Below are 12,399 nucleotides of genomic sequence, written 5' to 3'. Positions count from 1 at the left end.
ATCTAGTCTATTATAGATGCATCCACAAAGTTTTATTGAGTTTAGGTAAGTGGAAGATTGTTACTGAAAAGGTTATGAGATGCACAAGTCTTCAATAGTATATGATCATTGTTATTTCTGTTTCAACTCTATTTCTCATCATGTCCTCCCTCTAGCACTAAATCACCCACAATTCCAAGCCAGTCCTTTTTTGGAACATTGATGATGAGAGTTTCCAGCTCTTAATAAATTTTTTCTTTGGCTTCATCAAGGTTTGTCATGGTAGAAGCATACGTGATGATAGTGGCACTTTCCTACAAGTGGAAATTGTATTTTTTAATGATATTTTATTTTATTTTTCTAATTACATGCTTTGGTAGTTTTTCAATAATCATTCATTTGCAAATTTATAAGTTACACATTTTTTTTATGACTCTTCCTTCCCTTCCCCTCTCCTTGGCAGTGAAAAGTCTGGTAAAAGTTGTTTATGGACATTTCTGTTTAACATATCAAAACTCTGTTGTCATAAGCCTGTCATTCCCTCCTTTTTGGGAGGCATACAAGCTTGTTGACTAGATTAGTCTTCACTGCAAAACCTATGCCAGTTTTATGGCAATTCCTGTCACTATAGTCATCCAGAAAAATGTATATCCAACTTCAACTTCAGTAAGTTGACCTTCATTTTCCAGCCTCATTTCACTCAGGGCTGTTATCTGGATGAAGTACCTGATGAATTAATTCTCAGGCAACAAGGCCTATTCCTTTTTCAGATCTAATGGATTTTGTGTTGTCTGCAAGCATGCACACATTACATGGTTGGTAGAATAATCTTCACAAAAATTTTTGTACCTTTTTTGTTTGTTTCCACCACCAAGTAGATTTCCCACCTACCATAGCAGGCAGAGCAGGGTGAGGTTAGGTGACGTAGAAAATTTTTAGGGTGCCTTTTCTAGTCCCTTTCTTATACTAGATGGTGAGCAGTATAGTCCTTTAGAAAGGCTATGATACCGGGGGGACTGTCAAATCCTCCTTCTGCTTCAGTCCAGTGAGAAGAAAACCCTATGGCCTGGAATGCCTGTATTTAGGTTTGTGACTACAACTCCCAGAGTATCTGCCCCAGTTGCTTTGTCACTTACCTGTTGCCACAGGACTGTGATGTAGATGATGTCTTCTGATTCGAGTATAAAATGAATTTAAGTAAGACAGAGTTGAATGAAATCATCAGCCTCACTATCTTCCAAAGACACTGGAGTCCAGTGGCAAGAGAAAAGACAAGATGAATGATGGTGGTTTGGGATGCAGTCAGTGAATGACCTTGACTTCTTTAATGTCAAGCTCTAAATATTCCACAGTCCTACTTAAGGTACCTTCTTTGTTTTTGGAATAAATTGTTTTTATCTTCCTAATTCTGATGGTGGAAGTCTTGGACAAGTTTGGGGTAGACATCCCCTCAACTCACCAATGGGTTTGAGACTCCTTGATAATCTTCAATCTGGTTTAGCCCATCTGTTGAAACTGTTAATCAGGATATAGCCACTGCATGAGAGCTGGGTGAATCAGGTGGAGATCCAAAGGTAGAAAGCAGCCCTGAAGAGAGTTCAACAGCTGTTCCAATAGAGGTACTATCTTCCCTGAACACCTGTACAACCTCAATTTATATTCTAATGGGGGAGGGAGAGAAAGAAGATATATCAGTGGGGCAATGTCTGGTCTGGGACCTTCCTCAAAGTGTAAGCTTCTTTTCTACTCTCCTTACCAATGTTATATCCATAGATAGAAGATTTTGAGTTGAATAGACTCTAAAGATAGAGATGGAACCTGTGATTTCATTGATCTAGGGAATTCCCAATCAGGAGGCTTCTCTTATGTATGTAGATTAATACCTGCTTGTAACTTAGACTCTTAGAGAGTACCAAGAAAAATGAGAGGTTAAATGATTTAACATGTCTAGCATCACAAAGACAGTATGTGTCAGAGGTAGGATTAGAATTCAGGGCTTTCAGGCTTCAAGGTGAGATCCTGATTCACAATATGACATTTCCAGGAATATGCCAAAGAGAAGTCACAAAACTAAGATTCTATATCTATTGATTATAGTAATGTACAAGTCAGATCTCAAGAAATTGTTTATTTCCTTATAAGTAATTTGTTTGCAATGCTCATGGCTGGATAGAGGTGTATTATTATGGCCATGTAGTCTATACTTAGACTTCCTGAGAAAACAGATTAAATATTAAGCATACCTTATAATATTTTTTAAAAAGCTTTGCATAAATACTAGCCAGATTATCAAAGATGACATGGGTATAATGATTGGAAGGTTCATTGAGTTAATCAAGTCACACACACACACACACACACACACACACACATATATATCCACATACAACTAGTTACACATATACTCACACACATATACACAGCAATCTAAAGATGTTACACCCTGATCCATTAAGCAGTTGAGAACATTTCTCTATTGAATTTTTTTAAAAGAGGAAGAGAGAAGTTCCCCAGCCTTGGCCTCAACTTAAATTTTGTCTTCAGTCTTTTCTTCCCTCTTAACCAGAATTTGTTTTGTAAACTTTGGAGGACCAAAGGATTTGAACTTTTCATCATCATCCTCATCCTAGTGATTGGCAAATGTTTGCATCAGAAGACTAGATGGATTAGATATGATAAGGAAAGGCAGATTCAGGACTCTACAAGTAAGTCAGAAGAAAATCTATTCTGTACTTAAGGTGGAATTCTTGAGGTCTACAACAAAAGGTTTCCAGAAACTGTGAATTACCTCTTTTCCACTTTTGATCACAAGACTTCAGCCCAAACTTCCCTTGGCTTTTGTATATACTAGTGTGAGAGTCCTTTATAGACTTCTGAAGAAATGTTTTATACCGATTATTCTTACTTCTTACTAAACCACCTTAGTAAATACCCTTCGCTAGATGTTAATTAAATCTGGCGGACAAAATGATATCAACTGATAATCATGATGGGGGGAGTTATGAGAGCTGTTCAGTAGCTGCCCTCTGGGGCTCAACCTACTAGAGCTGGGTAGATAGCACCAGAATATATACTATTCAGCAACATTTAAAGGAATAGGAAAATAAAATAGACTACTTTTCTCACTAATCATGTACTATTTCCAGTCACTACTTAATCTAACTATGATTTTCTATACAGGATTGCTTGGTAGAAGACTTCACTTAAGTCAATCTGAATCTCTTAATGGAAATAGATACTTTCCTGGTACTTGTCTGTGTTCTGTCTAAGTGCTTTATGCATCAAAGGATTCTGAGCATTCAGTCTTCATCTCCAAGAAGTTTTCTTCTAGCCTTTGATCTGACATGTAAGATCTGCCTACTTATAAACTAACAAAAAAAGATAGTTCTAAATTGCCTTCTTTCCTATTATTCCCTATCAATATTAGAACTTATTGTTAATTCATGACAAAATCAAAAAGAGAAAGGATTGGAAAAAGTAACATATATACAGTTATGTTCTCTAACACAAAATATCTTCATTGTATTTTTTTTGTTAAAAGTAACTGCTTTTCTCCTTTCTCCTGGATAGTTCTTTGCTCTTTAACATGAGAGTTTATCTTAGTCCTAATTTATATTGCCTACCTCAATAGATGGTGTAATACAGTAACTCTCCTTTTTAGAATAATGGTAATTACCAGTATCTGGTTTAATTGAGAAATTAATGCAATTTTCTGATGATGGAGAATGGATATAATTTTTTTCAGAAGAAATAACATTGGACTAAGGAGTAAAAGGACCTGGAAAATGCACCTTGGCTCTACCATTTAATGTGACTTTGAACGAATTCTCTGACTTTCTGAATTCCAATTTCTTCAAATATAAAATGAAGTTGATAATATTCGAGTTTGTGAGATTGTTGCACAGATCATATGAGCTGATGTATGTGAAAGTGCTTTGAAGTGTGACATATTTTTCATAGAAATATAACTTATATAATATGTTTAATGTCCTCCCTGAGTTCTATTCCAATGCATCATCCTGACAAGGAGGTGACCTTGGGTTCTCAAAGATTGTGCCACCATGTAAAAACTGGAGAAGCTTTATTTTGCCAAGTTAGAAAGGCTCTTCAAGATGGGACTCATGATTAAATCTGTATTGGTCATCTGAAGAAGCTCCGACATGGATAAAGTAGATTCCATGTAATGGCAAGTTCAGGAAATGCTTCATTTGGAAGGCAAAGCTGGATCGAAGTCAGGAAGGAATATCAGAATTCTAAGAGAAAGGGAGGAGGGAGTGCGATCCAAGCATAGAGGAAAGGCAGTACAAAGGTCAGGGATGGGATTCATTCCAAATAGTCTCTGAACAACTATCTTATCCCTAGAATCAGATCCAAAACTGCTTCCTAAAAACGTTTGTAATAACAAAATTAAACTTACCAGAATCTAACTTTTAAACACACAAACAGGACCAAGTTTCTGTAGGTAGATGGAGTGTTTTCAGCATACCATGTACAGGATTGGGGCTACCACACATGATTTGAATGCTTCCTTGGAGCTCAGCTTGGCCAGGCATGTTGGGAGGCCCCCTGCTGATAGAGAAGGTGGGAGGAAGGGCAGGGGTACATATTTTTGATATTAGAACATGTCCTGAAGTTCCTGACTCCAGGGAGATTGGGCTGTTTCTCCTTGATTCCAACCTTCCTGCACTACATGTAGGCAGAGGTCCATGTGGTTCTTCTGTTCAATTTATGATAATGTTTATCCTGTAAAGCAGGCTGCTTGAATGACTGAATAAGTGGTTAAAATATATATTTGGAGGTTTATATATTTTTCTTAAAATGATAAAGCATCTTATTCTGATTTTGTTTAAATTATGTTACAAATAATATAACCAAGCTGGGTCATAAGGAAACAGAGGGCTAAAAGAGTAGAGAGTGAGGGGGAAAGCCAAAACCTACTGCTAGCTCTCCCCAAGACACTTGAATAAATCAGATTTTTCCATGCTGATTCTGTGTATAATCTGTCTGCTACCTGGCCTCTTTTTATTATAGACTCTGTGGCTATTTAGATCTTAATTTTTTTCTATAAAGGGCTATAAGGGGTCTCAGGCAGACACAGGATGGTGTAGTGAAAAGCAAATTGGATTTGAGTTTGGTTCCCAACTGTGCTCCTAACTCTATGTAGGACTTTGGACAAATCTTCAAACCACTCTGTGTCTCAATTTCCTCAGTGTTAAAAATGTAAATAATAACATCTCAGCTGTGACATCAGAGGCCACAGGGTTCCAAATTATATGTGTATAAATAAAAACGTAAACAGCACAAGTTATTATTAATCAACAACAAATCAATAAATGTTTATCAATAATCTAACAGGTGCCAGGCATTGTAAGTAAACAAACAGAAAAGTGAACCCCTCCCTGGCCTCAAAGGGATGAGGGAGGAGTCTAGAGGGAGGAGACAATATAGACAAAGTAGAAATCACTTGTAAAAGCAAAAATAAATGAGGGAGAGAAAAACTTCTGGCTTTTGTGAATCCAGTATCCTTTTCTGCCTTTTCAAATCCTTGGTTCTCCATCCTCTGTGATGTCTTAATTCAGGCTGTCAAAACTAGTTTCCTCCTCTTGTCCTGACTTTTATCTTCTTTTCTTCCTTTGAAGTATGAGTGACTACTCACCCCTACCTAGACAGGATCTCCTGAGAATGTTGTGCTTTTTGAGTGATCATATCTGTTTTTCAGTTTTTCTTTCTTATCCTCTCTCAGCTTCTTCCTCCACCCCAAGGCAAACTCTCATTTTTCATTTCTCACTCCCAGGCTGCATAGCACTCTGTTTCATTTTGTTTTTCTACTCCTGTAGGTTTGAAATTGGGATAACCATAATAAAACTTGCTTAAGTAAGAATAAATAAAGACTCTCCTATGAAAAAATAAATTATCATTTGTGCCTGTCCTATTTGAAGTTTTTCTTCTTTATCTTTCAGAATAATTAAGGTTTTGGGACAATATCTGGATAAATGAAGTTTTACTATATTTCTGGGATCTGATGAATATGGGCACTCACTGAGATCACCTATCTATATTTTTTCCTCCTGTGAAACTCTCACTCTTGTTTTCTTTTAAAATCTCCACAGTCTGGGGGCAGCTAGGTGGCGCAGTGGATAGAGCAACAGCTAGAGCAACAGCTCTGGAGTCAGGAGTACCTGAGTTCAAATCTGATCTCAGACACTTTATAACTACTTAGTTGTGTGGCCTCAGGTAAGCTACTTAACCCCATTGCCTTACAAAAGACTAAAGAAAAATAAATAAAAAATAAGTAAAATCTCCATAGCTTTACTCTAAAGAAAAATAGGAGAGGAAAAGAATGAAAGAAAGGGGATGGGGGTGGGGGGTGATTATGGAAGGGAGGGAAGATCATGGGAGAATGTATTCATTTGCAACCTACTTTTGAAGAGGGACAGGGTGAAAGTAGAGAGAGAATAGAATAAATGGGGGAGGGGGGATAGTTTGGAGGAAAATATAACTAGCAATAGCAGCTGTGGGAGAAAATAGTGAAACAAGTTTGTCTGATAAAGACCTCACTTCTCAAATATAGAGAACTGAGTCAAATTTATAAAAAATAAGAGCCATTACCCAATTGATAAATGATCAAGAAATATGAACAGTTTTCAAATGAGATTGTCAATGCAATCTATTTAAATATATATTTTTTAAAAATGTCCTACCTCACTATTGATAGGAGAAATATGGGTTGGATCAGTTCTGAAGTACTATTGGATCCTATTGGATCAGCTAATAGGACAGAAGGAAAAAATGACAAATGTTGGGAGGAGTGTAGGGAAATTGATACATTGATGCACTGTTGGAGGAGTTATGAAATGATTTATCAATTATGTAGAACAATTTGAGAACTGTGCCCAAAAGGCTATAAAATTATGCCTACTCTGGTTTAGCAGTGCCACTGCTAGGTCTATATTCCAGAAGAGATGAACTAGGGGAAGAAAAGAATCTATATGTACAGGGATATTTATAACCGCTCTCTTTTGGTGGCAGGGAACTGGAGATTGAGGGGATGCCCAGCAATTGGGAATGACTAAACAAACTATGGTATGTAATTGAGATGAAATGCTTTCTGTTGTGGGAAATGATGAACAGGATGCTCTCAGTAAAAATCTTACAAGAGAAGATGTAATGGGAATGCACTTCGTACAAAGTAATAGCAATAGTGCAGGATGATGGACTGTGAATGACTTACTTTTTTCAGCTATGCTGTGACCCTAGAGAACTCTGAAGGATTTTTGATAAAGAATGCTATCCATCCCAAAGTCAGAGCTGATGGTATCTGTATACAGTTTGAAGTATACGCTTTTCTCTTTTTTTGTGGATGTTTATGTTTACTTTTACAACATGATTATTGTGGTAATGTTTTTCATGGATATACATTTTTAACCTAACATTGCTTTCTCAATGAGAAAGAGTGATATGGGAGGAAGAATGAGAATTTGATACTCAAATGTGTGAATGTGTAAATTTGTTTTTGCATGTAGCTGGGGGTGGGGAATTTAAAAATAAATAAAAATAAAGCCTCCATAGAGGATGTATTTTTATGGTTCATGTCCATCAGTGAAGCATGTAAGCTGCATATTTATTATCACCCTCTCTTAATAATGATCCTTCCATTCCCCCCTTTCCAGTTATGCTTTCTTAGATGATTTCACTGATTTCACACCATTTCTTGCATTTAAAGTCACCATTGGGATTATATTGCTGCCCATATGTGCCTACCATATAATCTGTGTTAATTTTGGGGTCAAACACAATTTTGATTCTTTGGAGGTCATAGTATTTTAGGATTTACAATCTTACAATGTAACATTACCAGAAAAATCCATTTAAAAAATCCACAAACAAAATTTGTTTTGGTCAGATGTAGCTTGGACTTATTAAAAGTGTTTCAGGGTTTTTCAGATACAATCCAGTTTGTACTTTTTTTTCCAGGTTTCAGCTCTCTGTCCATCTCTAGGGTCTATCATAGGCATAGGTTCCAATGGATTACCTCAGTGGATCCATCAAAACAGTGATTTTTCTCAACCATTATTTCCCCCATCTAAATGTGATCTTTGATAGACAGTCAAATAACCAAGTGGATTGGATTTGTGTCAGATAAACCTGAGTTCAAAAATCATCTCATGTACTTGGCTAGGTGACTCTGTCAATTCTCTAATCTGTGAAAATGGGAAAAATGATAGTACTTACCTCCTAGGATTGCTGTGGGGATACAATGAAATGGTAAAGGTCTACATAGCCATTTAAGGTGCTGTATAAACGTATAATATAAAGTGCCAAATAAATATAAACACAATATGAAGTTTTATAAGTTGTAGTTCTGGGGCTTCATTAAGAGAGGCAGAGTATCCAGAACTGAAAGTTCTTCTGCATTCTCTCCTCATCAGCCCACATTTGGAATATTCTGTTCTGGGAGCTATATTTTTATTTATTATTTTATTAAAGATTTTATTTATTTTGAGTTTTACAATTTTTCCCCTAATCTTACTTCCCTCCCCCCACCCCCCACAGAAAACAATTTGTCAGTCTTTATATTGTTTCCATGTTGTACATTGATCCAGATTGAATGTGGAGAGAAATCATATCCTTAAGGAAGAGACAAAAAGTCTAAGAGATAACAAGATCAGACAATAAGATAGCAGTTTTTTTCCTAAATTAAAGGAAATAGTCCTTGGACTTTGTTCAAACTCCACAACTCTTTCTCTGGATACAGATAGTATTCTCCATTGCAGACAGCCCCAGATTGTCCCTTATTGAAATGAGTGAGTCCATCAAGGTTAATCATCACCCCCATGTTGCTGTTAGGGTGTACAGTGTTTTCTTGGCTCTGCTCATCTTGCTCAGCATCAGTTCATTCAAATCCTCCAGGCTTCCCTGAATTCCCATCCCTCCTGGTTTCTAATAGAACAATAATGTTCCATGGCATACATATACCACATTTTGCTAAGCCATTCCCCAATTGCAGGACATTTACTTGATTTACAATTCTTTGCCACCTCAAAGAGGGCTTCTATGAATATTTTTGTACAAGTGATGTTTTTACCCTTTTTTCCTCATCTCTTCAGGGTATAGACCCAGTAGTGGTATTGCTGGATCAAAGGGTATGCACATTTTTGTTGCCCTTTGGGCATAGTTCCAAATTTCTCTCCAGAAAGGTTGGGTGAGTTCACAGCTCCACCAACAATGTAATAGTGTCCCAGATTTCCCACAAGCCTTCCAACAATGATCATTATCCTTTTTGGTCATATTGGTCAGCCTAAGAGGTGTGAGGTGGTACCTCAGAGAAGCTTTAATTTGCATTTCTCTAATAAGTAATGATTTAGAGCAATTTTTCATATGACTATGGATTGATTGATCTCCTCATCTGTAAATTGCCTTTGCATATCCTTTGACCATTTGTCAATTGGGGAATGACTTTTTTTTAAAAAATATGACTCAGTTCTCTGTATGTTTTAGAAATGATTCCTTTGTGAGAAATGCTAGTTGTAAAAATTGTTTCCCAGTTTACTACATTTCTTTTGATCTTGGTTACAGTGGTTTTATCTGTGCAAAAGCTTTTTAATTTAATTTAATCGAAATCATCTAGTTTGTTTTTAGTGATGTTCTCCATCTCTTCCTTAGTCATAAACTTCTTCCCCTTCCATAGATCTGACAGGAAAACTAGTCCTTGATTTTCTAATTTACTTATAGTATTGCTTTTTATGTATAAATCCTATATGGGAGCTATATTTTTGGAAGGACATTAATAAGCTAGGGAATTTCTAAGGCATGATATCCAGGATAGGAAAAGGTCTCTCAAGATTAAGACATACGAGGATCAATGAATTTTTAACCTGGAGAAAAGATGACAGTGGGATCCTGATGTCTGTTTTCAAGTATTTGAATAGATATTTTATCAAAGAGGAATTAGATGTGTTCTGCTTGGGTCCTGCTGCCAGAACTAGGAGCTGTGGTAGAAGGTTCAACGTGATGAATTTAAGCTATATGTGAGTTCAAATCCAGTCTCCAGTCTCAGATACTTACTATGTGAACCTGGGCAAGTCATTTCACACTGTTTGCCTCAGTTTCCTCATCTGTAAAATGAGCTGGAGAAGGAAACAACAAATCATTCTAGTATCTTTGCCAAAAAATCCCCAAATAGGGTCATGAAGAGTTGACTGAAGTTGGGAACAACAGGAAGGGAAAACTTCCTAACAAAGCTATATGAAAGTTGAGTTAGGGTTCTTTAGGTCTGGATGATGACTGGGGGCAGGGTAGTACTGTAAAGAGGATTCTATCTGGTTATGTATTGACCTCTGAGATCCCTTCCAATTCTTTAAATCTATAGGAAGTTTGCTTGGACAATAAACCCCTCCAATCAGTTGTCAGCATTATTATGTATATTTTACAGATATGAAACTATGACTCAGAGAGGTTAACTTCTGCAAGGTCACACAGCTCTTAATGTTAGAACAGATTCAGAACCTGGGTCTCCTGACTATAATGCAATCAATCAATAAAACAATTAAAAAGAGCCTAACTATGTGCAGGCAATGTGCTTAGCACTGAGGATATAAAAGGGAAAATAAAAGGGAAAATACAATCCCTGTCCTCAAAGAGTTCATAGAATCTCATCTTCTTTCCACTTCCTGATATCAAGCGATTGTTTTTAAATTTCCCAAGGTTCCCAGGGAATGATGCAAAGTATATATTGAACATTTGATCCTTTTTCATTGTTGAATGACTGAGTGAATGAACAAAATACATCTCCCTTCTTCTTGGGGCAAATTTGAAATAGCTTCATCTTGTTGTCCTAGTTCAGGTAGTCTCTAAGTTGTATGAATAGAGAGGGCCGATCAAAAAAATCATATCATTGTTAATGGTCTTGAAGTAAACTTAAGATCCCAGGTCAAACATTTTTACTATTTGCTCCTTACAAAGTCATTATGGATTTATTAAGTACCTACTATGAGCCAGAGGGGCAGCTAGGGGGTGCAATCGTTAGAAGGCTGGGAAGGAAGTAAGGAAGACCTTAGTTCAAATACAGACTTACATACCAGCTATATAAATTTGCAAGTAACTTAACCCTGTTTACCTCAGTTTCCTCATCTGTACACTGAGCTACAGAGGGAAATGGCAAACCCCTCCAATATCTTTGTTAAGAAGACCCCAAATGGGGTCAGTGTTGGACACAGCAAAAACAATTGAACAACAATGTGCCAGACCCTGTGCTAAGCCTTGGTGATTCAAAGTAAGGCAGAAGACAGTCCTTGTCTCAAGGAAGTTGTGTCCCTGACTATAGCTAATGTTTGTGACAACAATCCTTGCTACTCATCTCTCAGGAAAGGACAAGGAAGGTTATGAAAATTAATCAGATCAATTCCACTTCAAGTGCTTTGAATTTATTGGATGGAAAAATACCTTGAATTGAGATGAAAACTGGGAGTGTCATTATCTTCAATGTTAGGATCCCTATTTCAAATTGCCCAGTTACAATGTGATGGGTAGTTTGAGGTGGTATAAAAACGTCCCCTAAGGAGGAAAGTGGGTTCCAGTCAAACCCATTTCCACTTGCAAAGATTGACCATGACCTCTAGGAGTGACCCTTGTGATGAACACCGCCATCTCTGAGGCACTGTTTTCCTTTCACGGGGGTGTTTTGCTCTGCAAAAGAAAAGGAAAAATACTCTGCTGTTCTGCTGCCACAGGCTATCATTCAGATGCTCTATCCTCTTGCAAAACCACTTCCTTAAAGAGTGAAAGGAGTTGTTAGTTTGCCTACTGCTACAGCAGCCTTATTTTAACAGCCTCAGGGAGGGAAGAAAGGCTAATCTTATGATTCATGAGGAGATAAAATTCCATGAAAAGTATACTTTTATTCTAATCCATTCTCAGGTGCAATCATTTCAGTGAAATGGGCCTGAGTGGTGGTGGGGTTGATGTGATTATCATGCATATATTTGGGTATCCAGAAATAATTCCATTTAACTGTCTTCCACTGCCTTTACTTTCCTGACTCTGACTTGAAGTTAAATTTTCCTTTCAACTCATAGATCATATTTTATGTTAGACTTGGGCCATTCTGGAAGTTCTTTATCCTACTTTGCATTCCCCTTACTCTAACTAAAGAAAGGCAGAAAACTAGGTACTAACCACACTCTTCTCTAGTAATTTCCCATGGAATCCCAGGACCAGAGATTCACTTTCCTTCTCTTAGCTTGTAAACCTCATCCAGGATACCTAGGAAAATCCCTTTAAGCCATGACATGTGAACAGCTCATGCTCAATATTACAGACAATAGTGTTTTTTTTAAAATTGTAATAAGGAGGAAAAACAAAATAGATATGCTTAAATGAGCACCCATTTACCCCCTGTGGCACAGGGTAGTGGGAAGGAAA

The sequence above is a fragment of the Macrotis lagotis genome, chromosome 1 (assembly GCF_037893015.1).
Source record: "Macrotis lagotis isolate mMagLag1 chromosome 1, bilby.v1.9.chrom.fasta, whole genome shotgun sequence".
In the NCBI taxonomy this organism is placed as follows: domain Eukaryota; kingdom Metazoa; phylum Chordata; class Mammalia; order Peramelemorphia; family Peramelidae; genus Macrotis; species Macrotis lagotis.
The sequence above is the reverse complement of the archived record's forward strand: the minus strand, read 5'-3'. Positions refer to the sequence as shown.